The sequence below is a fragment of the Zingiber officinale genome, chromosome 7B (genome assembly GCF_018446385.1).
Source record: "Zingiber officinale cultivar Zhangliang chromosome 7B, Zo_v1.1, whole genome shotgun sequence".
NCBI lineage: Eukaryota > Viridiplantae > Streptophyta > Magnoliopsida > Zingiberales > Zingiberaceae > Zingiber > Zingiber officinale.
This window is the reverse complement of record NC_055999.1, coordinates 18305852-18333614: the sequence shown is the minus strand read 5'-3', so window position 1 is coordinate 18333614 and position 27763 is coordinate 18305852.

The following is a 27763-nucleotide window of genomic DNA, read 5'->3' as shown; positions in this document are numbered from 1 at the left end:
ACATGATTTTATAGCTCACATGTCATGTTTTATTAGTATGCTTTTATGATAACATGATTAGTAGATAGTTTCTTACATATACTTCCGTTGCCATGATTTTATATTATGAATGCACGTATGTATGCCCAAGTAACCCCGCCCTCCCTAAGTAGTGGGAGGGGCGGGCGTTACAAAAACTCACCTCAGGCTCTTATTATCTCCAAGATGCAGAGGGAAGAAACTTAGAGTGACCCTAGAATGCCAATCATCTCCAACCTTATAGAACTTGACAAGTACGCCTGTAACTCACTCTTGTATGTTGTTCAATTTGTCATACAATTAATGAGAACACAGGTGTACTATCTAGAAAATTTATAGAACCCTAGAGAAATTGAGTTTGCTCTATTACAGTCAAACTCGACTTTAAACCTTATACAATCGAACTTGACTTTAAACCTTATACATTCAATCTCGACTTTAAACCTTATAAAGTTGAACTCAACTTTAAACCTTATACAGTCAAACTCAACTTTAAACATTACACAATCAAACTCAACTTTAAACCTTATATAGTCAAACTCGACTTTAAACCTTACATAGTCGAACTCGACTTTAAACATTATATAGTCCGTCCAATTTATTATTCAGTCTGGGAATTCATTATAAAGGAAGCTTATAAACATCCAGTCTGGTTATTTTGTGTGGCATTATGTGTCCGTTTAGTTTATTATTTAGTCTAAGAATTCATTATAAAGGAAGCTTATAAACATTCAGTCTAGTTATTTTGTGCGACATTATATGTCCGTTCGATTTATTATTCAGTTCGAGAATTCATTATAAAGGAAGCTTGTAAACATCCGGCCTAGTTATTTCATGCGGCATTATGTGTCCTTCCAATTTATTATTTAGTTCGGGAATTCATTATAAAGGAAGCCTATAAATAGCCGGTCTAGTTATTTGGTGTGGCATTATGTTCGTCTGTTTTATTATTTAGTCTGGGAACTCATTATAGAGGAAGATTATACATATCCAACCTATTTATTTTGCTTGGCATTATGTTCTCACCCAGCTCGTTATTCGGTCCGAGAATTTTGTATGAAAATTACTTATCATTCATCTTAAGAAATCCTTGCAATACAAGCTGTTCGCTTAGCCTGGTTCTTCTACTCGGTGCCATCACCTTTCCAGGCCCATTGTGCGAACTCATATACATATATTGCATAAAGAGCACTTGTAGGATCTATTCTCATCAGAAATGTTGGTGGCTCAGAAGATTTGCAAAGGGACAGGTAATCTCTAGCAACATTTGAAAAATATTTAATTTTATTCCTGTTCAACAATTACATATGGTTGCATGTCATGATGTATATAATGAAAAACCCTAGTCGAATTTACTTAAGAGGTCCCCCGGGAGCTCTCTAAGACATCGGTGTTGGTCTATAGATTGTCTAGAAAGTTCTGGTGATAGATGACCACTCTCCCATAGTTGTTGAATCACTCCGTTCGCTGCATGGTTAAGTGTGCTAGAAAATCTCACAGCTAACTTTCTTTTAAAATCGATAGAGTCAAGGTAAGATTTCCTCCCTGTCTCGATGCGTTCAGCTTCCCCAGTCCGGTAAGTGGATAGTTTGGCCCAAGCAACATCTGCTTTAGCCCTCGCTGTATTTAACTCGACCCACAGGGAGTCTAGCTGGGCCTCTCGGTTGTTCGCTTCTTCTTATTGCTTCAACATCAAAAAATTCTTGGTAGAGAGTTCTTGAATCAATTCAGGAGATCTAGAGGGGTGTGAAATCCTCAACTCTTCTAATAAAGTACTCTTATTAGCTAGGTCTGAAAGGGCTTTATCTCTTAGTGCTCTCTCCACTTTGAGCTTAGATTCATTGCCCTACAACAAGAGCTCTAAATTTTTCTTGTCTACCTCCTAAGATTGTAGTAGTCGGTGGTAGTCTTGCAAAGTTTTGTCCATACCATAAATGAGCTCAGCCTGCACCCCTAATTTTCCTTATAAGTGGATCACTTCATTATTCAGAATGCTGGAAGAGGCCTACAGTTCTTCTACACTATCTTTCAAAACTTTATTGACCCTCTTTAGATCCACAACCAGTTGGCCCATATGTAGACTTGATCCACAGAACTAGATAAAAAGAAGAAAAAATATAGTCATATTTCATAATTGTAAGATAAGAAAACTTAGTTATGAACTTACAACTATAGCATTTCGATTAAGCTCATCAGCACACTCCAAAATTGTAGTCCTTTGTATATGTTTATGCGCTGGCATCTAGGAATCAGCTAATGGATCTTTCAACTTGAGCATCCCATAAGGTGGGGAAGAAGTAGACGCCAACCCCTGTTGGGATGGTAACCCATGGGATTGCCTAAAAAGACATGAAGAACTAGTGGGAGGTACAGGTCCTGAAGGGCGCACAAGAGAGCACTCAGGTGATGGTGAAAAAACAGGGGCTGGTAGGACAAGTAAAGGTGCTAATGTTTGCTCAGCCGACTAGAGGCTTTGCTCAGGTGTTAATCTTTCAAACACTCGACCGTTGGATCTCCTACAAGGGGTCCGCCTCGCGCGGAGACTAGTCATAGGAGCGATCAAGGTTTGTGATGAAATTGGCTAAGTAGATGGTGAAGTTGACGTTGTCTCGGTGGGCCTGATAACTAGGGGAAGTGCATGAGAAATAAATCAGGTATTCCCTAAATGCTTTCCTGAGGAATACCTTATGGGCATCAATGGTATATGCGTACAAGGTATCCAAGGATCTCTCTTCAATTAAATTAGATGAATTATTTGCTGAATTTGAATTGCATGAACAAATTAACGCTCGATCCACCGAGAAAGGTATTGCTTTAATTGTAGGTACAAGTAGAACCAAGGAACCTAAAGCAAGGTGCAGGACCGAACCGGAGTCAGAAGAAGAACCAAAATCGGATGATGACAATGACGATATCACACCGAACTCGTAAATCTGGTGAGAAAGCTCTACAAAAAGAAGAAGGGCTTCAACAAGAAAGATTTCAAGAAGGTGATCCAGTCCAAGGAGGTTCACCCAAGTTCCAAGATGAAGTTCGAAGTAACCTACTACGGCTGCAACCAAAAGGGACATATCAAAGCCAATTGTCCTAATCAAAAGGATGCAAAGAAGCAAAGAAAGAAGAAAGCTCTGAAGGCAACCTGGGACGAGTCCTCATTAGAAGAGTCCGATGAAGAGCTCGAACAGACGAGCTACCTTGCACTGATGGCCTAGGACCAAATCAATGAATCCAGAAGCAAGGACGAATCAGAAGTTGAGTCCAAGAGAAGCCACGGATCCGTATTTGTTTCTGAAGGGCCTAACCCCTCTGTAAGTACTTCTTGGTTATATAACTTAATCAATTATCTGATGCATAAATTAGCTAAGTCCAACGTTCAGATCAAATCACTTCTAAAGGAGGTAACATCCCTTAAATAAGTAACTAACTTCGAATCCTTGACTGACCCTTTTCAGATTGAAACCTCAACTCAAGTTCAAAAGCTTGAGGAAGAGAATTCCAGTCTAAAAACTTAAGTCAAGAATTTGAAGATTACGTTGGATTTGTTTACACTGGGTTCCAAGAATCTTGATTTGATTCTTGGAAAATAGAAGGTCGTATACAATAGATCTAGACTAGGATTTAAGACTAAAAAGAAATACCATTCATATCTTTCACTTGTTAATAGACCAAATAAAAAGGTAGTCCAAGCATGGGTCCCCAAGTCGAACTTGGTTAATCAAGTTGGACTTGGACTATATTGGGTCCCCAAGGATCATATACATTACCTTGATAGACCATATCAAGGTTATGATCCAGGGGGTGCTAATAGAAAAATTATCTTTATAAATAAATAGAATTGTTTGATGGTTGTTATTTTTTGCTTTATTTTTATGCATGCTTAGATTATGCTAGATTAAGGACCTAGGCGTAATTTACACTTGAATGGTTAGTCCTAGGAGTTTCAAAAAGAAAATTAAATATATAATTTCTTTGAAAGGCTCTGTCTAGAAGTGGTGGATGATCCCATACCCAAGAAGGCCTTGTTGGTTGCTACTCGGAATATCGTACCAATTCCCCTGTACAAAAATTTTGTACAAGTCCTGAACTTTTCCTAAAAACCTATTGTGTTCTTTAGAAATTAAATTGGAATCGCAAACAGAACTTAACATTATTGATTTCAAATTCAACTTATCTGTTCTTAGAGGTTTAGACTTGGATCTCAAACGATGCATACATTATTAATCTAAATCCATCTATGTTACAAATTTGATTAATATTTATTTCAAAGTTCGGCTTCTAGGTCAAACATGGTGAGGCACTAGGCCTTCTTGGGTATGGGATCATCCACCACTGCCTAGACAAAGCCTTACAAAGAAATTCAATATTTAATCTCCTTATAGTAACCCTAGGTTTAACCATTAAGAACAATCGAATCACAAGATCAAAAAAACAAAAGAAACACAAATTCGAATCACAAATCCGAAACCTAGAATCACTAGCCTCTTGTGTTTGGTATTTCAAGATCTAAACAAAAAGGATGAACTAGTTATGATGCGGAAACTAATAACTAGTTATACCTTTTGTAGCTTATAGACCTCACAATCTTTTGTCGTATTCCTCTTCTTATCTCGGACGTCGTGTGGGCGATGATCTACCGAGACAAGAATCCACCCAAGCTTCCTTCTTCTCCTTGCAAGTTTCGGCCAACAACAACCTCCTTGAGATGAAGAACTTCGGCCACCAACCAAGCTCCAAGGGATGCTAAGAAACAATGCCTCCTATCTCTCTTTCTTCCTCTAGCAAGATCCGGCCACCACCAAGCTCCTTGAGATGAGAAGTCACCGGCCACCAAGGAAAAAGAATAGGAGAAGATGAAGGATGAGAGGGCCGGCCACCACCAAGGAAGAGAAGAGAGGGATACTAGATGATATGTTGTGAGGTGAGGCACCTCTACCCTCTCTTTTATATTCCTTAGTCTTGGCAAATAAGGAAAGTTTTAAACATAATTAAAACTTCCTTATTTTCCTTGCCAATGGCTAATAAGGAAAATTTAATTAAATTTTCCTCTTAACCCCTCTTGTGGTCGGCCCCTATAATCCCTCCAAATAAGGAAAGTTTTAAAAATAAAATTAAAACTTCCTAATTTATTTCCAAAAATTTTTAAAATAAAAATCTCTTTAAAATTCCCTTCATGGTTGGTCATAAAAGAAAACTTTTATAAATTAAAATCTCTCTATTAAAACATGTGGATGATTATAAAAAGGAAAGTTTTCTCCAAAATTAAAATCTTCCTTTTAACTACAAATAAGGAAAGATATCAAACCTTTCTCTTAATCTTTTGTAGAAACTATAAAAGAAAAGTTTTAATTTTTAAACTCTCTTTTTAATCATGGCTTCCACATAAAGAAAGATTTTAAAAAATAAAATCCTTTTTATTTTATTGTGGTCGGCCACCTAAGCTTGGGTTCAAGCTAGGGCCAGTCACCTACTTGACCCATCTAACCTTGGTTTGGCCGGCCCTAGCTTGGGCTCCAAGCTAGGCTTGGCCTGCCACCTTAAGGTGGGTATTGGTGGGTATAACACTTTATAAATAAGAGGCTACGACAGGGACCGAGAGGAGGAATTGGTTTTGGTCTCCCGATGAACATGAGCTTCCCGTGTTCACCCCGAACACTCAACTCGAGTTCATCAATAATAACTCATACCACTAAAGAGTTATTATTGAACTACCACACCAATCCCATATTACTATATGGGCTCCTTCTTATCATGAGTGTGTTAATCTCCCTGTGTTTAAGATATCGAATGTCCACTAATTAAATGAGTTACTGACAACTCACTTAATTAATATCTAACTCCAAGAGTAGTACCACTCAACCTTATTGTCATGTCGGACTAAGTCCACCTGCAAGGTTTACATGACAATCCTTATGAGCTCCTCTTGGGGACATCATCAACCTAGATTTCTAGGACACAGTTTCCTTCTATAATCAACAACACACACTATAAATAATATCATTTCCCAACTTATCGGGCCTATTGATTTATCGAACTAAATCACACCCTTTGATAAATTAAAGAAATAAATATTAAGTATACGTGCTTGTTATTATATCAGGATTAAGAGCACACACTTCCACAATAACAGAGATCTTGTTCTTTTATTTAGTCAGTATAAAAAGAAACTACCTCAAATGGTCCTGCTCAATACACTCAGAGTGTACTAGTGTAATTTTATAGTCAAGATAAACTAATACCAAATTACACTACGACTATTCCAATGGTTTGTTCCTATCCATCTTAGTCGTGAGCAACTGTTTATAACTTATAAGGAACTGATAACATGATCTTCTGTGTGTGACACCACACACCATATTATCTACAATATAAATTAATTAAACAACTACACTTAGCATATAAATGTAGACATTTGACCAATGTAATTCTTATATGTTTATACAAAAAGCTAGACTTTTAGTATATATACTCTAACAGGCCTAGTGCCTCGCCACAGCCTGGGAACTGATTCTTGAAATGTGTATTTAATTGACTAATTGAAAAACCTAAATCTAACTCAAATGTAAATTAATCCTTAGATATAATCTAAATTGAAGTTAGCCATCTCACAAAAATACATAAGGTTTCCTGATTGATAACTTCGAAATGGGTGAGATGTACCTAAGATGAACTTAGTCGAATTTAATTAAACCTAATTCATTTAACAACTTAATAAATAAATTAACTTAATTAAATCAATTAACTTACCTAATTAATCAACTTAATTAAATCAATTAACTTACCTAATTAATCACTTTAACTATTCAATTAACTTACCTAATTAATCAACTTAACTATTCAATTAACTTAACTATTTAATTAACTTAATCAAACTAACAAATTAATTTTTAAAAAATAAATTAATTTCATGGTTAATTAATTTTAACTTAATTGTCACTTAGATAATTTTAACTTAATCAATTAATTTAAGTTAATTACATCAGCAAGGTGCCTCCAACGTAAAGGAGGCGCCCTCGAGAGCAACGAGAAATTTCCCGCCAAACCCGTTTAGGGCGCCTCCCACCGACACCGAGGCACCTCCCATACCACCTTTAGGGTGCCTTCAAGGGCATTGAAGGCGCCCTCAACACGTGAACTTCAAGCGAACAGAGGCTTCTCTGTTTGCCATTTCTCGCCATTTTCTCCCAAAAACAACCACACCGAGGCACCTTCAAGTCGGGTTTCTCCCCTCCAAACCTCATCAAAGCTTTACAATGCCGCCTAGGTATACCCCAATCCATCTTAAATGTTTTTATATACTTTTATTGTGCATTTTTGTTGTTATATCTGTGTTTAGTTAAAATTAGGAAACGACACAATGTTTCTTCCACTTCCGGTAGTACTCCATCCGCCGATCCTAAGTTCCCCACTGAGCGACTTAGGGTTGATTTCATTGAGCATATATATTCTACAATTAAATGTAGTTATTTGAGTAGACAATTTTTTACTAGTTATTGTCAGCCTGTGATCCAAATGATTGAGCACTTTCATCTTGATAAGTTGGTTTATTGCAGTAATGCAGTAAATTAGGACTTATGTGTTCAGTTCTATAACAACCTTGAGAGGGTTGATGACCTGACCTATTCCACCAGAGTTGGTGGAAAGGATTTTCAGCTTACCCCTGTTGGTTGCTACTCGGAATATCGTACTGGTTCCCCTGTACAAAAATTTTATACAAGTCCTGAACGTTTCCTAACAACCTATTGTGTTCTTTAGAAATTAAATTAGGAATTACAAACAGAACTTTACATTATTGATTCCAAATTTAACTTATCTGTTTGTTCTTAGAGGTTTAGACTTGGATCGCAAACAATACTTAACATTATTGATCCAAATCCACCCATGTTACAAATTCGATTAAATATTTATTTCAGAGATTGGCTCCTAGGTCAAACATGGCGAGGCACTAGGCCTTCTTGGGTATGGGATCATCTACCACTGCCTCGACAAAGTCTTTCAAAGAAATTCAATATTTAATCTCCTTATAGTAACCCTAGGTTTAACCATTAAGAACAATCAAATCACAAGATCGAAAAGCAAAAGAAACACAAATTCGAATCACAAATCCGAAAACTAGAATCACTAGCCTCTTGTGTTTGGTATTTCAAGATCTAAACAAAAAAGGATGAACTAGTTATGATGCAGAAAATAATAACTAGTTATACCTTTTATGGCTTATAGACCTCACGATCTTCTATCGTATTCCTCTTTTTATCTCGGACATCGTGTGGCTGACGATCTACCGAGACGAGAATCCACCCAAGTTTCCTTCTTCTCCAAGCAAGTTTCGACCACTCCTAATCTTCAAGAGATGAAGAACTTTCGGCCACCAACCAAGCTCCAAGGGATGCAAAGAAACAAAAACCTCCTATCTCTTCTTCTTCTCCAAACAAAATCCGGCCACCAAAATTTCTCCAAGAAGATGATGCCGCCGGCCACTTAAGAAGAAAAATAGGGGAAGAGGAGGAAGAGAAGGGTTGGCCACTACCAAGGAAGAAAAGAGAGGAATACTAGATCTATGTTGTTGTGAGGTGAGACACCTCTACCCTCTCTTTTATATTCCTTGGCCTTGACAAATAAGAAAAGTTTTAATAAAACCTTCCTTATTCTCCTTGCCAATGAAAGGAAAGTTTAATAAAAACTCTCTTTTTAAACTATATATGGTTGGCCACCTTAATCCCTCCAAACAAGGAAAGTTTTAAACACAAAATTAAAACTTCATAATTTGTTTCTGGAAAATTTTAAAATAAAAATTTCTCTTTTAAAAATTCCCTTCATGGTTTGTTATAAAAGGAACCTTTTATTAATTAAAATCTCTCTATTAAAACATGTGGATGATTTACAAAAAGGAAAGTTTTCTCTAAAATTAAAATCTTCCTTTTAACTACAAATAAGGAAAGATATCTTTCTCTTAATCTTTTGTAGAAAGTTATAAAAGGAAAGATTTAATTTTAAAACTCTCTTTTAAAATCATGAGGATGGTTTCATAAAAGGAAAGTTTTATCAAAAAATTAAAATCTTCCCTTTAACTACAAATAAGGAAAGATATCAAACCTTTCTCTTAATCTTTTATAGAAAGTTATAAAAGGAAAGATTTAAATTTTAAACTCTCTTTTAAAATCATGGCTTCCACATAAGGAAAGATTTTAAAAAATAAAATCCTTTTAATTTATTATGGCCAGCCACCTAAGCTTGGGCTCCAAGCTAGGGCGCCGGCCACACCTTGGATCCAACTCACCTTGGTTTGGTTGGCCCTAGCTTGGGCTCCAAGCTAGGCTTGGCCGGCCACCTTAAGGTGGGTAAGAAGTGTTGGTGCAGTAAGCATCCGACGATCGAACCTCAGTTTTGATAATGGCAAAGGGATTCAAAGTTAAGATTCCTTGTTATCTAACGTGGTTAAATAAGGTTTCAGGAAAGTCCTAACTGCGGTTAGGCAGGGGAAAATCCTAAGGGGGGGTAACCTTAGGTCCTAGGGGGTGGTAACCCTAGGTGAAGGAAAACCCTAAGGGGCGGCAACCTTAGGTCCTAGGGGGCGGTAACCCTAGGTGGAAGAAAACCCTAAGGGGCGGCAACCTTAGGTCTTAGGGGGCGGTAACCCTAGGTGGAGAAAAACCCTAGGGGGCGGTAACCCTAGGTCCTAGGGGGTGGTAACCCTAGGCGGAAAGTCCAGTCGGTCTGGAGGACCGGACTAGCAACAGGTAAATCTCCTGAGTGGAGTAGGTGAGGACGCGTTCCCCGTAGAGGGAACAATAGGCGTCGGGTCGACCTAGGGTTTCCGGCTGGAAACACGAAGTCAGACTCGGACAGTTCGGAGACTGTCATTATCACTTCTATTATGTTTTATGTCCTAACTTTGTGCTGCAGGATATATTTGGGATTAATGTATCTTGCAGGGAACAAAGGAGCAAGTTACAACTTCGGATGAGCAGTAGGCGCCTTGAATGGAGTTCAAAGCGCCTTGGGAGGCGCCTTGAATGGAGTTTAAGGCGCCTTGGACCGGAGGTTGAAGGCGCCTTGGATAGGCTGAAGGCGCCTTGAACCAGATAGAGTTCGACCAGGTCCGTGCTGATCCACGCGGGTGACTCGGCTCGTTCAAGGCGCCTTGGTGAACAGTATAAGGCGCCTTGAACCCCCTTTATAAGGGGTCTCGACCAGCAGCTTCAAGACACAACTTCCAAGCTTCCATTCTGCTGTGTTCTGCTCAAGTGCTGCTTCCGAAGTGCTGTTGCAACATTCTGACAACCAGGAGCTCAGATTTCTTTTCTACTACTGTTGTCGGTATAATTTTAATTGCAGTTACATTTTGTAATTAATCTGTAATATTCATACAAAATTATAGTTGTTGCCCACGGAAAGCGATCAAGGATCGCGGGCCTTCGAGTAGGAGTCGACCTAGGCTCCGAACGAAGTAAACCACTGTGTTCTTGTGTTTGTTTCCTTTATTCCGCTGCTTTAATTACTCTACGAACGTTTTACGATTCCGATAATTGAACAAATAGCCACGAGCGCTATTCACCCCCCCTCTAGCGCGTCTCGATCCAACAATTGGTATCAGAGCAGGGTCGCTTTGAACTGGTGCAACCACCATTCAAGCATTTTTCGTGGCTTTGTCGTGTGTATAGGTTGAAAATATAACCTTACGCCTTTCATTTTTTTCCCTCCAAAACTGTTTTCAAAAAATCCATTTTCATCTTTTTACCATTGATTGGAATTAGTGAAATATCGTGTTTTCAAAAATTTGTAGTAATATTTTTTTATAATATTTTAATAATATTTTATTATTTTCTCTCGAAATTCCTGAATTACTATTTTTATTTCTCTCCTGCACTACTAATCCAAGACCAAGTCTTGGAACAAGTTTTATTGTGTTTATTTTGTCGTCGATTCCTTCTAATGTCCTACGAAGATGGGTATAACTCCACATGCCTACCACTGCTGTCTGACGAGAACTTCAGATACTGGAAAGACCAGGTGGAGCATCAATTAAAGACCGAAGCAGAAATATGGACCATAGTTCATATTGGATTCACTCTCCCCACCAAAGAAGGTGTACTCATCACCTGTGACAAGTGGGATGCACAAACAATAAGGACATTCGAGGCAAATGCAAAAGCAACTTACATTCTCCTATGCGGACTAACAAATTCAGATCTTGATCGAGTTGGAAAGTTCAACAATGCTAAGGAGCTTTGGGAGAAAGTGCTCAAGCTTTATGAGATCCCTTCAGAGTTAGAAAATCAAATAGAACCTGAGTCCGAATTTGAAATTGAATCCTCAGAGTCAACCTTCGAACCAGACTCAGAAGATTCAGAGCAAACAGATATCATAGCACTGATGGCCAAAGACGAGATATCTGAATCTGAGTCAGAATTTGAAATGGCAACAGTCAAGGGGGAGGATCCTATCACGGATCTAAAAGGTAAAATTGTAAATTCAAATTGTAAATCTCTCATAATCTGTTTTAAGTGTAGGGAGAGAGGGCACTATAGAAACGACTGCCCCACTCGTAAGACTCGACCGGCACAATCAGAGGAGAAGGAGAAAATGATCAGGAGAGGGAAGAAATACATCAAATGCTCCAAATGTAAACTAATGGGTCACTACAAAAGACAATGCCCAGAAAGAAGACCCAAGAATCCAGAGGGAGAAATCAAGGTTAGTACATTTACATTATATGAAAATCCAGTTTTTGCAACACATGATCGCACTAGCTTAACTAATCCTGCTTGCTCTAGTATAGATTTCTCTTCAAAATTAGATATGCATGCTAATAATGTAATGAACAAAATTAATTCAAATAAAAATAAGAAATTAACTCTTAGAAAAGTAGAAATACAAAATAATATTTTAAAAGATAAACTTGATAAATTAGAGAAGATTGTTAATAATTTAGTCAAATCACGAAATCTAGACTTGGGGTATAAGTCTAAAGTAAAACTTAAACAGTACAAACCAAGTTATAATCAAGTACCTTTTATTTATTTAACTTAATAAAACGTAAATCAATAACATAGGAGGCTCTAGAATAGCTGACACCTCCGAAATTAATCCACCCGATAAGGGTAAATAAGAGTAGATTACCCGGCAGGGTAATTAAGGTTAGATTAAAATGGGTTAAGTTTAACTTAACCAACGGTACTGGTGAAGTTTTTGGATGATAGTACGTTAGGGAAGCTTGGGCATCGCATGTCTAGGAAGATATGGCTTCGACCTGGTGCATTTGGCCAAGTGGAACTGACCGAAGCTACCCTTAAATGGATCCTAACTAGTTAGACCAAGGTTTAGTATTAAGCTCAATGGGTAGGACTATTTGGGAAACCTCGAAGGCATGGTTACTGTAATGAGTTCCTTATGACTCACCATAGCCCAGAAGTTTATCCAAAGAATGCTTACTTGTTGAATCCAAAGTTAAACCTGAATCTAACACAAAGTTAAACCAAACCCTTAAATTGAACCTCAATTCATCTCACAACAATTATAGGATTACCTGATTGAAAACTTAGATTGGGTGAGATGACTAAGAAACTTAAAATTTCAAAATTAAATTCGTTACTATAATTATATAATTAAATTCTTAATTAATATTATTCTTTTAAAAAACTTAATTTCAAAATATTTTAAAAACTAAATCTTTTAAAAATCATTTCAAAAATCTTTTAAAAATCATTTCAAAAAACTTTTGAAAATTATTTCAAAATCTTTTAAAACTTAATTTCAAAAATCTTTTAAAAATCATTTCAAAAATCTTTTAAAAATCATTTCAAAAATCTTTTAAAACTTAATTTCAAAAATCTTTTAAAAAATCATTTCAAAAATCTTTTGAAAATTATTTCAAAAACTTTTAAAACTTAATTTCAAAAATCTTTTCAAAAATTATTTCAAAAACTTTTAAAACTTAATTTCAAAATTCTTTTAAAAATTGTTTGAAAAATCATTTCAAAAATCTTTTAAAAATCATTTCAAAAAACTTTTGAAAATTATTTCAAAAATCTTTTAAAACTTAATTTCAAAAATCTTTTAAAAATCATTTCAAAAATCTTTTGAAAATTATTTCAAAAATCTTTTAAAACTTAATTTCAAAAATCTTTTAAAAATCATTTCAAAAATCTTTTGAAAATTATTTCAAAAATCTTTTAAAACTTAATTTCAAAAATCTTTTAAAAAATCATTTCAAAAATCTTTTGAAAATTATTTCAAAAACTTTTAAAACTTAATTTCAAAAATCTTTTAAAAATCATTTCAAAAATCTTTTAAAACTTAATTTCAATCATTTCAAAAAAAACTTTTGAAAATTATTTCAAAAATCTTTTAAAACTTAATTTCAAAATTATTTAAAAAATCTTTTCAAAATTCATTTCAAAATTATTTAAAAATCTTTTCAAAATTCATTTCAAAAGTACTTAAAAATATTTTCAAAATTCATTTCAAAATTATTTAAAAATCTTTTCAAAATTCATTTCAAAATTATTTGAAAAATCTTTTCAAATTCATTTCAAAATTATTTCAAAAATCTTTTAAACTCAATTTCAAAATTATTTTCAGAAGTTATTAAATTCTTTGAAATTCTAAACTCAATTAATTTTTAAATCTTCAAAATAATGGTCACTTATTTGGAATTCTAACTGATATTTTCAATGCTGTAAATTAAAGTAAACTCCATCTCACACTCACTCATATGCTAAATATGCTTGTTAATCTAGAATGAGTGAGATGGAAAATTAGGAAAATAATTTTTAACCTCTAATGCTTGAGCTCCTGAACTCAAAAAATTCATTAAGACATTAATTAAGGGGGAGTGATTTTGAGTCGGTTTTAAAATTAGTTTTTCTTTAAAATTTTTTAACTTGACCTTAAAATTAAAAACTATTTTTGGCATATCTTCGAAAATTCAAGCTATTTTTAACTTAGCTTTAAAATTAAAATTATTTATGACCTAACTTTTAAATTATAACTCCTCTATAAGCTAAATGTTTTCAAAGCTGAGTACTTAATTAAGTTTTCTCTAACTAAACTTAGTTAAATTATTTTCTAAACTTAGCTACTTGGCAAGATATTTTCTCAACGCAATCATTTTTACGCTGAAAACATAGCTAAGTATTTTCAAATATAGCTAAATATTTTTTTCAAAAAATTTAGCTAAGTATCTCTCAAAGCAATTGTTTTCAAATGCTAAGTTCTGCTGAAAATGCTAAGTATTTTCCAAAGCATTCTCAAAATTTCATCAAAACAATTTTTTTGAAATCACAAAAATTTGCTAAGTTACTGTTTAAAGACAAAATAACTGTATCTCAGCTAAAAGTATCTCTCAAACTAAAGGAAGAATTTTGCTTTCAAAATTATGATTTCACCTATCTAAAAGTCTTACAAGAAAAACTAAGTGTTTATCAAAAGTAAATTAAAAGATTGGAAGATAAGATTGAAAATTATCTTTGAAAGTTAATCTAAGGCCCAGATTTTCTTCACTCTCTTGGGTATTTTGATATATGGCAAAGGGGGAGAGTAGGAAGAAATTCAAAGAATATTATAAATTAAAATTAAAACGAAAATTTTGTTGTGAATGTGCCTATGCTTTATTTATGCCTGTGCTTATTTATGCGTATCTTTATTGCATTTTTACTTAACTTTGAATTTCGGTTGCCATAATCAAGAAATTGTTGGTGCAGTAAGCATCCGACGATCGAACCTCGATTTGATAATGGCAAAGGATTCAAAGTTAAGATTCCTTGTTATCTAACGTGGTTAAATAAGGTTTCGAGGAAAGTCCTAGCTGCGGTTGGCAGGTGGAAAAAGGGGGTAACCTTGGGTCCTAGGGGTGGTAACCCTAGGTGAAGGAAAATCCTAAGGGGGTAACCTTAGGTCCTGAGGGGCGGTAACCCTAGGTGGAGGAAAACCCTAAGGCGGCAACCTTAGGTCCTAGGGGTGGTAACCCTAGGTGGAAGAAACCCTAAGGCGGCAACCTTAGGTCTTAGGGGCGGTAACCCTAGGTGGAGAAAAACCCTAGGGGCGGTAACCCTAGGTCTGGGGGTGGTAACCCTAGGCGGAAAGTCCATCGGTCTGGAGGACCGGCAGCAGGTAAATCTCCCGAGTGGAGTAGGTGAGGGCGCGTTCCGTAGAGGAACAATAGGCGTCGGGTCGACCTAGGGTTTCGGTTGGAAACCCGAAGTCAGACCATGACTTGTCAAAACTTTTATTATTATCATTCATTATGTTTACGTGCTAACTTTGTTTTGCGGGGTATGTGTTTGGGACTAACACATTTTGCGGGAACAAAGGAGCAAGTTATAACTCGGATGAACAGTGTCGAGGCGCCTCCATGGAGCTTGGGGCGCCTCGGGTGAAAAGGAGCAGAGGCGCCTTGAATGGAGTTCAAGGCGCCTTGAACCGGAGGTTGAAGGCGCCTTGGAAGGCGCCTTGAAGAGATGAAGTTCGACCAGTGTCCGCTTGATCCACGCGGGTGACTCGGCTCGTTCAAGGCGCCTTGGTGAGCAGTATAAGGCGCCTTGAACCCCCTTTATAAGGGGTCTCGACCAGCGACTTCAAGACACAGCTTCCATTTCAACGTGCTGCTCAAGTCTTTCCGAAGTGCTGTTGCAACATTCCGACGACCCGAAGCTCAGATTTCTTTTCTACTACTGTTGTCGGTATAATTTTAATTGCAGTTACATTTTGTAATTAATCTGTAATATTCATACGAAATTATAGTTGTTGCCCACGGAAAGCGATCAAGGATCGCGGGCCTTCGAGTAGGAGTCGACCTAGACTCCGAACGAAGTAAACCACTGTGTTCTTGTGTTTGTTTCCTTTATTCCGCTGCTTTAATTACTCTACGAACGTTTTACGATTCCGATAATCGAACAAATAGCCACGAGCGCTATTCACCCCCCCTCTAGCGCGTCTCGATCCAACAAGAAGGTGGGTATAGGTGGGTATAATACTTTATAAATAAGAGGCTATGATAGGGACCGAGAGGAGGAATTGGTTTTGGTCTCCCGATGAACTTGAGCTTCCCGTGTTCGCCCCAAACACCCAACTCGAGTTCATCAATAATAATTCATTCCACTAAAGAGTTATTATTGAACTACCGCACCAATCTCATATTACTATATGAGCTCCTTCTTATCATGTGTGTGTTAATCTCTCTGTGTTTAAGATATCGAATGTCCACTAATAAAATGAGTTACTAACAACTCACTTTAATTAATATCTTAGTCCAAGAGTAGTATCACTCAACCTTATCGTCATGTCAGACTAAGTCCACCTACAGGGTTTACATGACAATCCTTATGAGCTCCGCTTGAGGGTATTATCAACCTAGATTACTAGGACACAATTTCCTTCTATAATCAACAACACACACTATAAATAATATCATTTCCCAACTTATCGACCCTCTTGATTTATCGAGCTAAATCTCACCCTTTGATAAGTCAAAGAAATAAATACTAAGCATACGTGCTTGTTACTATATCGGGATTAAGAGCGCACACTTCCATAATAACAAAGTTCTTGTTCTATTATGTAGTCAGTATAAAAAGAAACTACCTCAAATGGTCCTGCTCAATACACTCAGAGTGTACCAGTGTAATTTTATAGTCCAGATAAACTAATACCAAATTACACTACGACTATTCCAATGGTTTATTCCTATCCATCTTAGTCGTGAGCTACTGTCTATAATTTATAAGGAACTGATAACATGATCTTCTGTGTGTGACATCACACACCATGTTATCTACAATATAAATTAATTGAACAACTACACTTAGCATATAAATGTAGATATTTGACCAATGTGATTCTTAAATATTTATACAAAAGCTAGACTTTTAATATACACTCTAACAACCCCCGCCTTGTTACGTACTAGTCTAGGTCTTAGACCCTCTACATGTCCATTTTTATACTACCCTAGTAGGGATCTGCCATTTGGCGAGCCCTACTCTCACATTACATTGGATACACTCTATATGTACTTTTATGGGGAGGAGAGACCACCTGTAGTTTTTGACTTCAGGTCACTCTCTCTTAGGGTTCAGGACTACATCATGTATAGAGTCCTGACTGCATGCATTTTACCCATCACATGTCGAGATGTCTCGAAGATGCATCCTTCACATTCCTTCTTTTTGTATGCATTATGTCAATATTTAGATATAGACATTGCATTACACATGTTTCATAACATCATTCATGTAACAACCCAAATTTCCTCATTTCGAGTCCTAATAGTACTTAAAAATATTTAGAAATGCTTTAGAAAAATTCTAGAGATTTTTAGAATATTTTTATACAATTTTTGGAGTTCGTTTGGTATTTTTACAAAAAGAAACAAGTAAGCAAATCCGGCTGACCAAGTAGTCAAGCAAGCAGTTCTGTTTAGAAAAGGTAGCAAATTTATTTAAGATAGTTAACAGAATATTGGATTATAAAAGGGATAAGTTGATGTTGGATTTGTCTGTTTAGAAAAGGTAGCGAATTTATTTAAGATAGTTAACAGAATATTGGATTATAAAAGGGATAAGTTGATGTTGGATTTGTCTATTTAGAAAAGGTAGCGAATTTATTTAAGATAGTTAACAGAAATATTAAGTTATGAAAAGGGAGAACTTAGGGATTATTTTCCAAAAACCTAAACCTCTCCTCTCCTTTTCTCTCCCGACGGCACAGCGTCTCCTGTTTGGGCGAAGGAAAAAAGGGGGGATCTAGGGTTCCTCTCCGGCGGCCGGCCAAGGTCCTAGAAGTTTTTCCGGTTGTAAGCCCAAGAACGCAAAGGTAAGTGCTTCTCACCTGCAGTAGGAGTAGTTTCGAACCTTTATTCTTCTTGAATTCGAAGCATGAGAAGTGCTTATAGTGCAGATTTTTATGTAGGCTTATAGTGCAGATTTTAATTAAGCTTATAATGCAGATTTTTATGTAAGCCTATAGTGTAGATTTTAATTAAGCTTATAGTGCAGATTTTAATTAAGCTTATAGTGCAGATTTTAATTAAGCCTATAGTGCAGATTTTAATTAAGCTTATAGTGCAGATTTTAATTAAGCTTATAGTGCAGATTTTTAATTAAGCTTATAGTGTAGATTTTTATTTAAGCATATAGTGCAGATTTTAATTAAGCCTATAGTGCAGATTTTAAGTAAGTTTATAGTGCAGATTTTTATGTAAGCTTATAGTGCAGATTTTAATTAAGCCTATAGTGTAGATTTTAATTAAGTTTGTAGTGCAGAATTCTTAGAGCTTAAAATGCATATTTCTTTAGAGCTTGTAGTGCAGATTTCTTAAAGAGCTTATGGTGCAGATTTCTTTAAAGTTTATAGTGCAGATTTTTTTGTGGAACTTGTAGTGCAGATTTTTGGTGGAATTTATAGTGCAGACTTTTGGTGGAACTTATAGTGCAGTTTTTAAAGAAAAAGATTATAGTGCAGAATTTATGTTTGCATAGTATGCAGAAATAGTGTAGCATAGAATGCAGAATCTTGATTAGTATAGTATGCAGAATTTTGATTAGCATAGTATGCAGATTTTTGTTTATGCATTTCAAAGTTAGAATTTGTTTAAACATTTCAGTTTTTAAAGAAGCATTCTTTTATTAGAGGTATTAACAAGTATAAGAAAGATAAAGAAAAGAAAGAAAAAGGCCAAGGCCTTAAGTAGATCCCAAAGTCAAGACTTTAGGGATTTTGGCACACAAGGTGCTCGTTAAAATGCCGAGGCATTATATATTAGAAGTGTAACGACCCACCTTCTACTACTAGGCTGTAAGGCGAATCGCTACGGTTTTGCTGTGCTAAGCTGCGCGGAAAACTGATCTAATTTGTGTTTTTGCTAATTATCTGATTAATGTTAACTCTGACACTAACATTCCGGGTGTACCTTGGAGTTGTACACATGCTAGGGGAGGTATTTACAACTGGTAACACCCTCTGGATCGATCCACAGACCGATCTGCTGATACTGGTACGGTCACAAGACCCTGGGTCGGTCAGCTGTCCGATCCCGAAGCTACATCGCTTCTGTCCCCAGCTGGATCGGTCTACCGACCGATCCAGGAGTGTGTTGTACTGGATCGGGGACTCGCTACTGTGTTGTACTGGATCGGTCGGCTGACCGATCCAGGTACCTAGAAATCCTGGGACTCGCTACTGTATTGTACTGGATCGGTCGGCTGACCGATCCAGTGACACAGCCAGGCCCTGATCGGTCGGGAGACCGATCAGAGTCTGATTTCACCCCGGGGAACTCTGATTTCCAACACTTTGGCGTGCCAAAACCTCACATAACATCTAACTATTGCATCATAAACTATTCTAACAACATGTAATAACATTTTAACGACATAAACTAGTAATCTAACTCAACATAGGGCATAGTTTAGGAATCCATGGCAACACACAAATAAAAGTGCCTAGAACATGAAAAACCAAAACCAATAAATAAAATGCTAAAGTAAATGCTAAAGAGTCTCATGCTCAATTTGCTACGTCCCCTAAGGACCTTTGATTCCAGTTCCATACCCACACTTCCTCATCTGCATTGACCTCCAGCCTCCACTGCTAGTCCACTTTTCCTTTACCTTTATCTGCAGTATAAGAAAAGTAGTATCTGTAAGCTAACAAGCTTAGTAGGAAACCATCTACCTCACAAAAACATGCATTCGGTGCAATATGGTTTTTAAAGCATGCTATTTGAAGATATGCACAGAACTTGCTAAGTCATGGTATACTGAAATCATAAAACATAACACATAAGCATGGCATGAGCACTGAATCATATCGTAGCAAGCAATAAAACATTGAGCTGAACATAAGCTAAACTAACTGAAACTAAATCTGTAACTGGAAACAACTCAACTAGCATAATTGATTTTGAGTTTTGAAATCTAATACATAATAGGTGAAAATACTAAACATGATGTTAGGCCCGGCAACTGTACTTGCTGTGCGCGCATCCCTACTAGACCCGGGGTTGCAAGTCCCGAATTTAGCTAGGTGGGAGTCCAACCCAATGGATATCTAATCCATGCAGTGCCACTGAAAATAAAATACTGAATATAGCTAATTCTTTTATCTTGCTGTTTCTAGGTTATCGAACCTAGAGCTAGGTTATCTGAACCTAGAGGCGACTGTGGGAGCCCACCCATTGGACCGTAGTCCCATAAAACTGAACTAAACTAATGTGCTGTTTTAGATGCTTCTAATGCATTTAACTGAGCTTTTATACATAACTAGGGTGGTATTTAGCTACACTAACATTTTACCGAGCACTTGGTGTGCTCCAACTCTCTCCTCTAATAGGGAGATCACCTCTAGGCACCCGACAACGTCTAGAATCTCCAACTAAAGGAGAACAACGTGTCCGGCCCGTCTAGAGGTGCTCAACTAGATCCCTAATCCTCGAGGAGGGTTTAAACACGCCCTATGTGCCGGAAAACCTGCATATAGCTAAAACTAATGCGTAGGAAACCAAACGGAGCTATTATACCGCAGGTGAGGGGTTTCTTACCTCTTGATCATAATTTCTTACGATTCTATTCGCTAGAGTTCCGGTGGAGATGATCCTCTCGACGATCCGATCACGTCTTCGCGTTCCTCTCGCGGAGAAGAACCTCTTTCGTGTTGGAGTCGTCGCCGGAAAGTGATCCGAGAGCCCTTGGGACTTGGGCGCCGAGAGAGGAAGAGGAGAAGGGGTGTTCGGCGTTGAGGGTTTGGAGAGGGAAAGTGGCGTGAGGATTTCGTGAGGAGGAATTGCCGAACCAACTTGAAAAATAAACCAAACCCCAACTTAAGTTCTTATTTATATTAAGTGGGTAACTAGGCCCAACTCTAATATAAATATAATTGATTCCTCTTTCTTTCAGCACGGCCCTGCTGGGTTCACCGGTTACTGAACTTACCCGTAAACCATGGGTCTCGAGTTCGACTCCCGCCTAAGCTATTTTACGGTTCTAATTATTTTTGCTACTTCCGCCACTCGGAAAATTCCGGAAAAATATCTAAAAATTCCCGAAAAATCATACTAAATTTCCAAAACAGTTTTGAGAATTTTCGGGCTTTACAATCCCCCATACCTTATAAAAAGTTAAAACAATTCTGGGTACTTCTGTCTCATGCTGGCCTCTGTCTCCCAAGTCGCCTCTGCTGCTGTGTGATTTTGCCAGCTGACTTTGACTAATGGTACTTCCTTGTTCAGTAATTTCTTTACCGCTCGGTCTATTATCTGAATAGGCCGACTGTCATAGCTGAGATCATCACGGACCTGTACCAACTGGGGCTCAATCACCTGGGTGGCGTCTGGAATATGCTTCTTCAGCATAGAGACATGAAATACGTTGTGGACGGCTGACATCTCCTGAGGTAGCTCTAGCTCATATGCTACCTTGCCCACTCTCTTCGCGATAAGGTATGGTCCCACATATCTGGGAGCTAGCTTGCCCTTCTTCCCAAAACGCATGACTCCTTCATGGGAGCTACTCTGAGGAAAATCTCCAACTGAAAACTCTAGGGGTCTACGCCGTGTATCGCTCTTCTGACGGCTCTGTGCTATCTCTATCCTCTGGCGAATCTGCTGTATGGCCATTGTGGTATCCGCCACTAGATCAGTCTGAAGCTAGTTCCTTCCATTCACCACTCTCATACCAGCAGATTGGTGATCTACCCTCCGCCCATAGAGTGCCTCATAAGGTGCCATGCCGATAGTGGCATGATAGCTGTTGCAAATTCTGCTAAACTCGGATATTTGCACCAACTTCCTTGAAGTCTAGGGCACTGCATATCTTCGTACATTTACTCGCTCCGACCATCATCGAGGATGGAAGGTCTGAATTTCAATTTGGTGCCCAATCTTGATTGTACACACCCTGAAGTGTGATGTGAATCGTCTGTCCGAAATGATGGTTCGTGGGACTCCATGTGGTCTGACATCTGGAGATACAACCGAGCTAGCTTCTCCATGGAGTAGGATATCTTGATAGCTAAAAGTGGGCTGATTTAGTCAACTGTCGACTATTACCCGGATGGCATCAAAACCATTCGTGGTTCTGGGTAGCCCCACTATGAAGTCCATCGAGATATCCTCCCACTTCCATTCAGGGATCTGTATAGGCCGCAGAACTCCTCCTGGTCGCCGATGTTCCGCCTTGACCCTCGGCAGGTGAGGAGATGCTAACATATCTGGCGATGTCTCGCTTCATCTGGGCCACCAAAAATGTTTTTGGTCTTGATACATTTTGGTGGAACTGGATGCATCGCATAGGAGTCTGTGAGCTTCATCTATAATCTGTCTCCGTAGCTCCTCTTGATCCGGAACACAAGTCTATCACCAAAATACAACACCCGCTATCGGACACTCGAATTCTCTACTGCTAGCCCTTGATTTTCTGAATTTCGGGGTCCCGATCCTGAGCCGAGTGAATATCACCAAGCAAGGTAGACTCTAAGGTCATAGTGGAAAGCTGTCCGACGATGAGTTCGAGACCAAAACCCGCGATCTCGTAGGGGTGGTGACATGGCTGCTAGAGATAATAAGGTAGCGCTGGATTTTCTGCTAAGTGCATCTGCTACCCTATTGGCTTTCCCCGGGTGGTAGAGGATGTCTATGTCATAATCTTTGACTAGCTCTAGCCACTGCTGTCGCATATTCAGATCCTTCGAGTGAAGAAGTACTTGAGACTCGATGATCTGTATACACTCTGCCGAGCTCCATACAAGTAATGTCTCCAAATTTTGAGAGCGAACACTCCTGCTAGAGATCATGAGTAGGGTAGTTCTTCTCATAATCCTTGAGTTGTCCGGAGGCATAGGCGATTACCTTGCCATCTTGCATCAGCTCCTAATCCCAATTTAGAGGCATCACTATATATATCAAAGCTATTTGCAGTGTCGGAATAGGTGCACTAGTCAATCTCCTCTTGAGTTCACTGAAGCTGTTCTCGCAATTTTCTTCCGTGAGCTGTCAGTGGGGAGGCTATCTGGAGAAGTCCTCTACAAATTTCTGTAATATCACCTAATCCCGAAAGCTCCATCTCGGCGTTCTTAGGTCTCCTCCGATTTATCGCTTCTATCTTGGGATCTACCATAATACCATCCTTTGAGATGGCGTGACCCGGGAAGGACACTGATTTAGCCAAAACTCACATTTCGTGAACTTGGCGTATATCTGGATTGAAGGGTCTGCAATACTAGTTTGGTGCTCTGAGTGTTCTTCCTGAGTTCCGGAGTAGATAAGAATGTCATCGATAAACACAATCACTAACTTATCTAAATACTCCCTGAATACCCTGTTCATAAGATCCATGAATGTAGCTGGAGCATTTGTCACGCCAAAAGGCATGACTACGAACTCGTAATGTCCGTATCTGGTCCTGAATCTTCGATATATCACCCTCCTTGACTCTGACTTGGTGATATCCTGATCTGAGGTCAATTTTTGAGAACACTGCTGCTCCCTTTAACTGGTCGAACAGGTCATCTATTCTGGGAAGAGGATACCTGTTCTTGATCGTGACCTGATTCAGTGCTCTGTAGTTTATACATAGACGCATGCTTCCATCCTTCTTCTTCACGAATAGCACAGGCGCTCCCCATGGTGAGTGACTAGGGCGTATGAAGCCCTTGTCAAGTAGCTCCTGTAGCTGCTCATGAAGTTCCTTCAGTTCTGCTGGAGCCATGCGGTAGGACGCTTTGGAAATAGGGTTGGTGCCGGGGAAGAGCTCTATCTCAAATTCAATCTCCCTGGCTGGTAACTCTTCAGGGAAGACTGCTGGGTAGTCACATACAACTCGGACCTCTGTTAGCTGTTGGTCCTCGTTCTGGCTGGTAGTGACTACATGTGCTAGGTACCCCGTACATCCCGAACCCATCAACTTCTGTGCCTTCATAGCTGAGAGAAGTTTTCTGGCTTTTCTCTTTGGTTCTCCGATGTACTCGAACTGTGCTTCTGCTTCGGGTTGGAATACGACTTTCTGTTTACGGCACTCTATGGAAGCACCGTATCTGATCAGGAAGTCCATTCCAAGGATGACGTCGTAGTCAGTCATTTCCAGCAGGATCATGTAACACCCCAAATTTCATGATTTGGAGTCCGAAAAGACCTTATTAAAATCTAGAAATGTCATAGAAAAATTCTATAGATTTTTAGGAATTTTTATAGTATTTTTATGCAATTTTTGGAGTTCGTTTGGTACTTTTACCAAGAAGAAGAAGTTTAAAAAAAAGAGAGAAAAGGAATATGTTGAAGCCAGGTTTTGAACCTGCAATCTAGGACTTCGAGCAAGACCAGCCTAACCAGCTGAGCTACACGATTTTTGTTAACCTTATATGGAGCGAAATGTATATATGCAGTAGATGGAACGTTTAAAATAAATTGGAGAAAAAAGGGCGCGGACGGGAATCGAAGCCCAGACCTGCGGCTTCGAGCAAAGCCCAACGGACCAACTGGGCTAGCAGTTGTTATTTAATCAAATAAGGGTCGAATTATACTTAAGCCGTAGTTCGGAAATCAAAATTAATTAAAACGAGAAAGGGCGCTGCGGGGGAATCGAACCAGCAACGGTTTGATTTAATCAAACGCTGCTGACCAGGTGATCCAACGGGAATTTCGTAATAAAAAGGAAGCGAAATATTCTTAAGCTGTAACAGAAGTATTAGGTTATAAAAGAGGTTAAGTTAAGAGAGGAAATTTACTCTCTCGATCCCTCTCCCCTTCTCTCGAGTTCGACGGCGCGACTTTTCTCGGCGAAAACACAGCCGAGCTTTAGGGCATCTCCGGTGGCCGGCCAAAGGCTCATTCAAAGGCTTCTTCATCTCCTTGCGTTCCTCTCGTCGAGGAGGAGCCGTGAGCACAAGGAGGGACCGAAAGCTCGAGTTCTCCGAAGCCCTAGAATTGTTCTCGCCGGCTGTAAGTCCAAGAAAAGCCTAAGGTAAGTTGCTACTCACCTGCAGTAGGATAGCTCCGAGGTTTAATCTTTGATTCCCTCCTTGTTTACGAAGCTTTGCATGAGTTCCTTTGCTTCCTCTGTTTTCAGATTGTGCTGCACAGATTTGCTTATTTGATGTTTCTTTTTATTTCTGCGGAAGCATGCCTAAGGATCCTGTACAAGTTAACATGCTAGGGATTTAGTTTTCTAGTTTTGATTGTTCCTTCTTTGCATTCGGTACATACTGTACAGAATTGAGGAATTGATAGAGCTTTAGTTTCCTTTCATGTTTTGGATCATGCTATATAGGATTGTTGCTAGGGATTTAGTCTTCCTTTCATGACTTCGGAACAGTTTTGGATTGCTTTCCAGATTGCTTTTATTTCCTAATGATGCTTTCGAGTTTTAGATGAAGTTGTGTAGGTTGGTTGCAGTATTCCTGATACCAATCTGTCCATATGGAATAGAGTTTGAAAGGGAAGACTTACTATCTTTTGAAACTAGTTTTGAAGTCGCTGCCATAGAGTTTCTAATCAGAATTTGCTAGATCTAGAAATGAAAATAAGTTTCATATGGGTCTTGTTCAAACCTTTAGCAAGTTTAGCGAGTTCTAGTTCAATAGAAGCATCCTTTCCTTATGCTTGTTTTGCTGGAAATGTTTTAGAATGTGTAGGTTCCTGTCTACGTAGTTTTTATTCTAGTGTATCATATTTCAATTTGTGATAGCAGCAGTAACACGTTCTTATGCTTTGCCTTGATTGGAAGCAGCTTAGAAATGTAGACCATTAAGTGCAGACTTTTCTTTAAGTATTTAGTTCTTTAGCAGTGCAGATTTTAGATAAGCTTAGTATGCAGAGTCTTGATAAGCTTAGTATGCAGATTTTGTTAAGCTTAGTATGCAGATTTTTGATAAGCTTAGTATGCAGATTTCTGTTAAGTTAGTATGCAGATTTTTAAGCTAGCATGCAGATTTCTGTTAAGCAAGTGCAGATTTTGTTAAGCTAGTATGCATATTTCTGTTAAGCTATTATGCAGATTTTTATTGAGCTAGTATGCAGATTTCTGTTGAGTATTAGTGCAGATTTTTGATAACTATTGTATGTGCAGATTTCTTTTGTATGCTATGCATGATTATGTGTTACATAGTTAGTTTCATTCATAGATGCATACGAAAGATACCCTAACAGTATTTTGGGTTTAAGAAAAGCATAAGAAAGATAAAGAAAAGTATAAGAAAGATAAAGAAAAGTATAAGAAAGATAAAGATAAGTATAAGAAAGATAAAGAAAAGAAAGAAAAGGCCGAGGCCTTAAGTAGATCCCAAAGTCGAGACTTTAGGGATTTTTGGCACACAAGGTGTCTATTAAAATGCCGAGGCATTTAAAGAAGAAGTAATTAAGATTAAAAGTATTTTACTTTTAAGAAGAGGCTAGTACCCGACATCCAAGAGCTTGTCGTTAAACAAATCCAGGTGTCCATTTCGCCCTGGTAGACCGAGGTCTGCTCTTTTAGGATTGGTGGCTCGCTACCCCAACCTATTAGGGAACGCGCATAAGATGGTACTACGCCTGGGCCCAAGAAGAAGTTGATTATTATTTTGAAGTATTATAAGTATAAGTTTTTGAACAAGTAAAGCAAGTTTTACATAAGTATAAAGTATTAAAGAATAAGTCTTTAAGCAAGTGAAATAAGATTCAGAAGGTGTTTAGAATTCAATAAGTTTAGTCCTTTATGCTAGCATGATTGTATAGATTTACTTTACATGTTTAGCCTTTCAGTATGTTTCTTTCACTAGTAGATGAGCATGAGTAGATTTCCTTTTGAGTATTCAGTTTTTAGCATGTTTTTACTTATATACATGCATATCGAGATTTTGTGAGTTAGATAGCGCTTACTAAGCAAATTTTGCTTATAGACTACACTTCCTCTTACTGCAGATACAGGAAAGGAAAAGATATAGAAAGGAAGGCGACAAGGAGGTGCGGATGGATGTGTGATGCCAGGACTATGGAAGCCTTGGGACTAGGAAAGAAGTTTTAATTTTAGTTTCCGCATTTTAGTTATTGTAAACATTTGAGTTGTATTTTAAGTTCATGTCATTTGAGATTTATTCTGTTTAGATTGCATGTAGGATGAGTTCAGTTTAGTAAGTAGATAATTGTGTGTTTGACACTTATTTAACTGCGTGGTTGATTGATATGTGTTCCAGCCGCTTGTGGCTGTGTATATTATGTCATGTATTAATGATTATGGTCACCGGTACAGGGGAGACTCTGCCGGAATTTTTCGGTAGGGTTTCCATGTGATTTTAATCACACCGGTTAAGTAGAGTTAGTAGTTAAGTAACGGTCATCCTTAGAGAGTAGTAGTAGTGTAGAAGGGTGGTCGTTACAGTTGGTATCAGAGCAGTTCCCATTCTCCAGCATCACACATCGGCACCAGCCTTGCCGTCTTCAAGTAAGAAAGTATTTAAGTTTCCTTTTATACTTTCTTTATTATTTGCAGTATGGAATAATTGCTTATATGTGCTTTAGTAAGATAGAAATTTTGTTCTCTTATATTCATATATATAAGTATGTTTAGAAAGGATAGAGAAGATATCAAGTCTTCCAAAGATCACTAATGGGTACGATGCGAGATGAATACTAGAGGACCGAGAAGTTAAAAGATTAAGACACAAAAAGGTACCACTAGTAAAGGATAGTATAAGAAAGAAATATCTAGAATTAGTCTAAGTTCGAGGACGAACTTTTTATAAGGTAGGGAGAATTGTAACACCCTAAATTTCATGATTTGGAGTC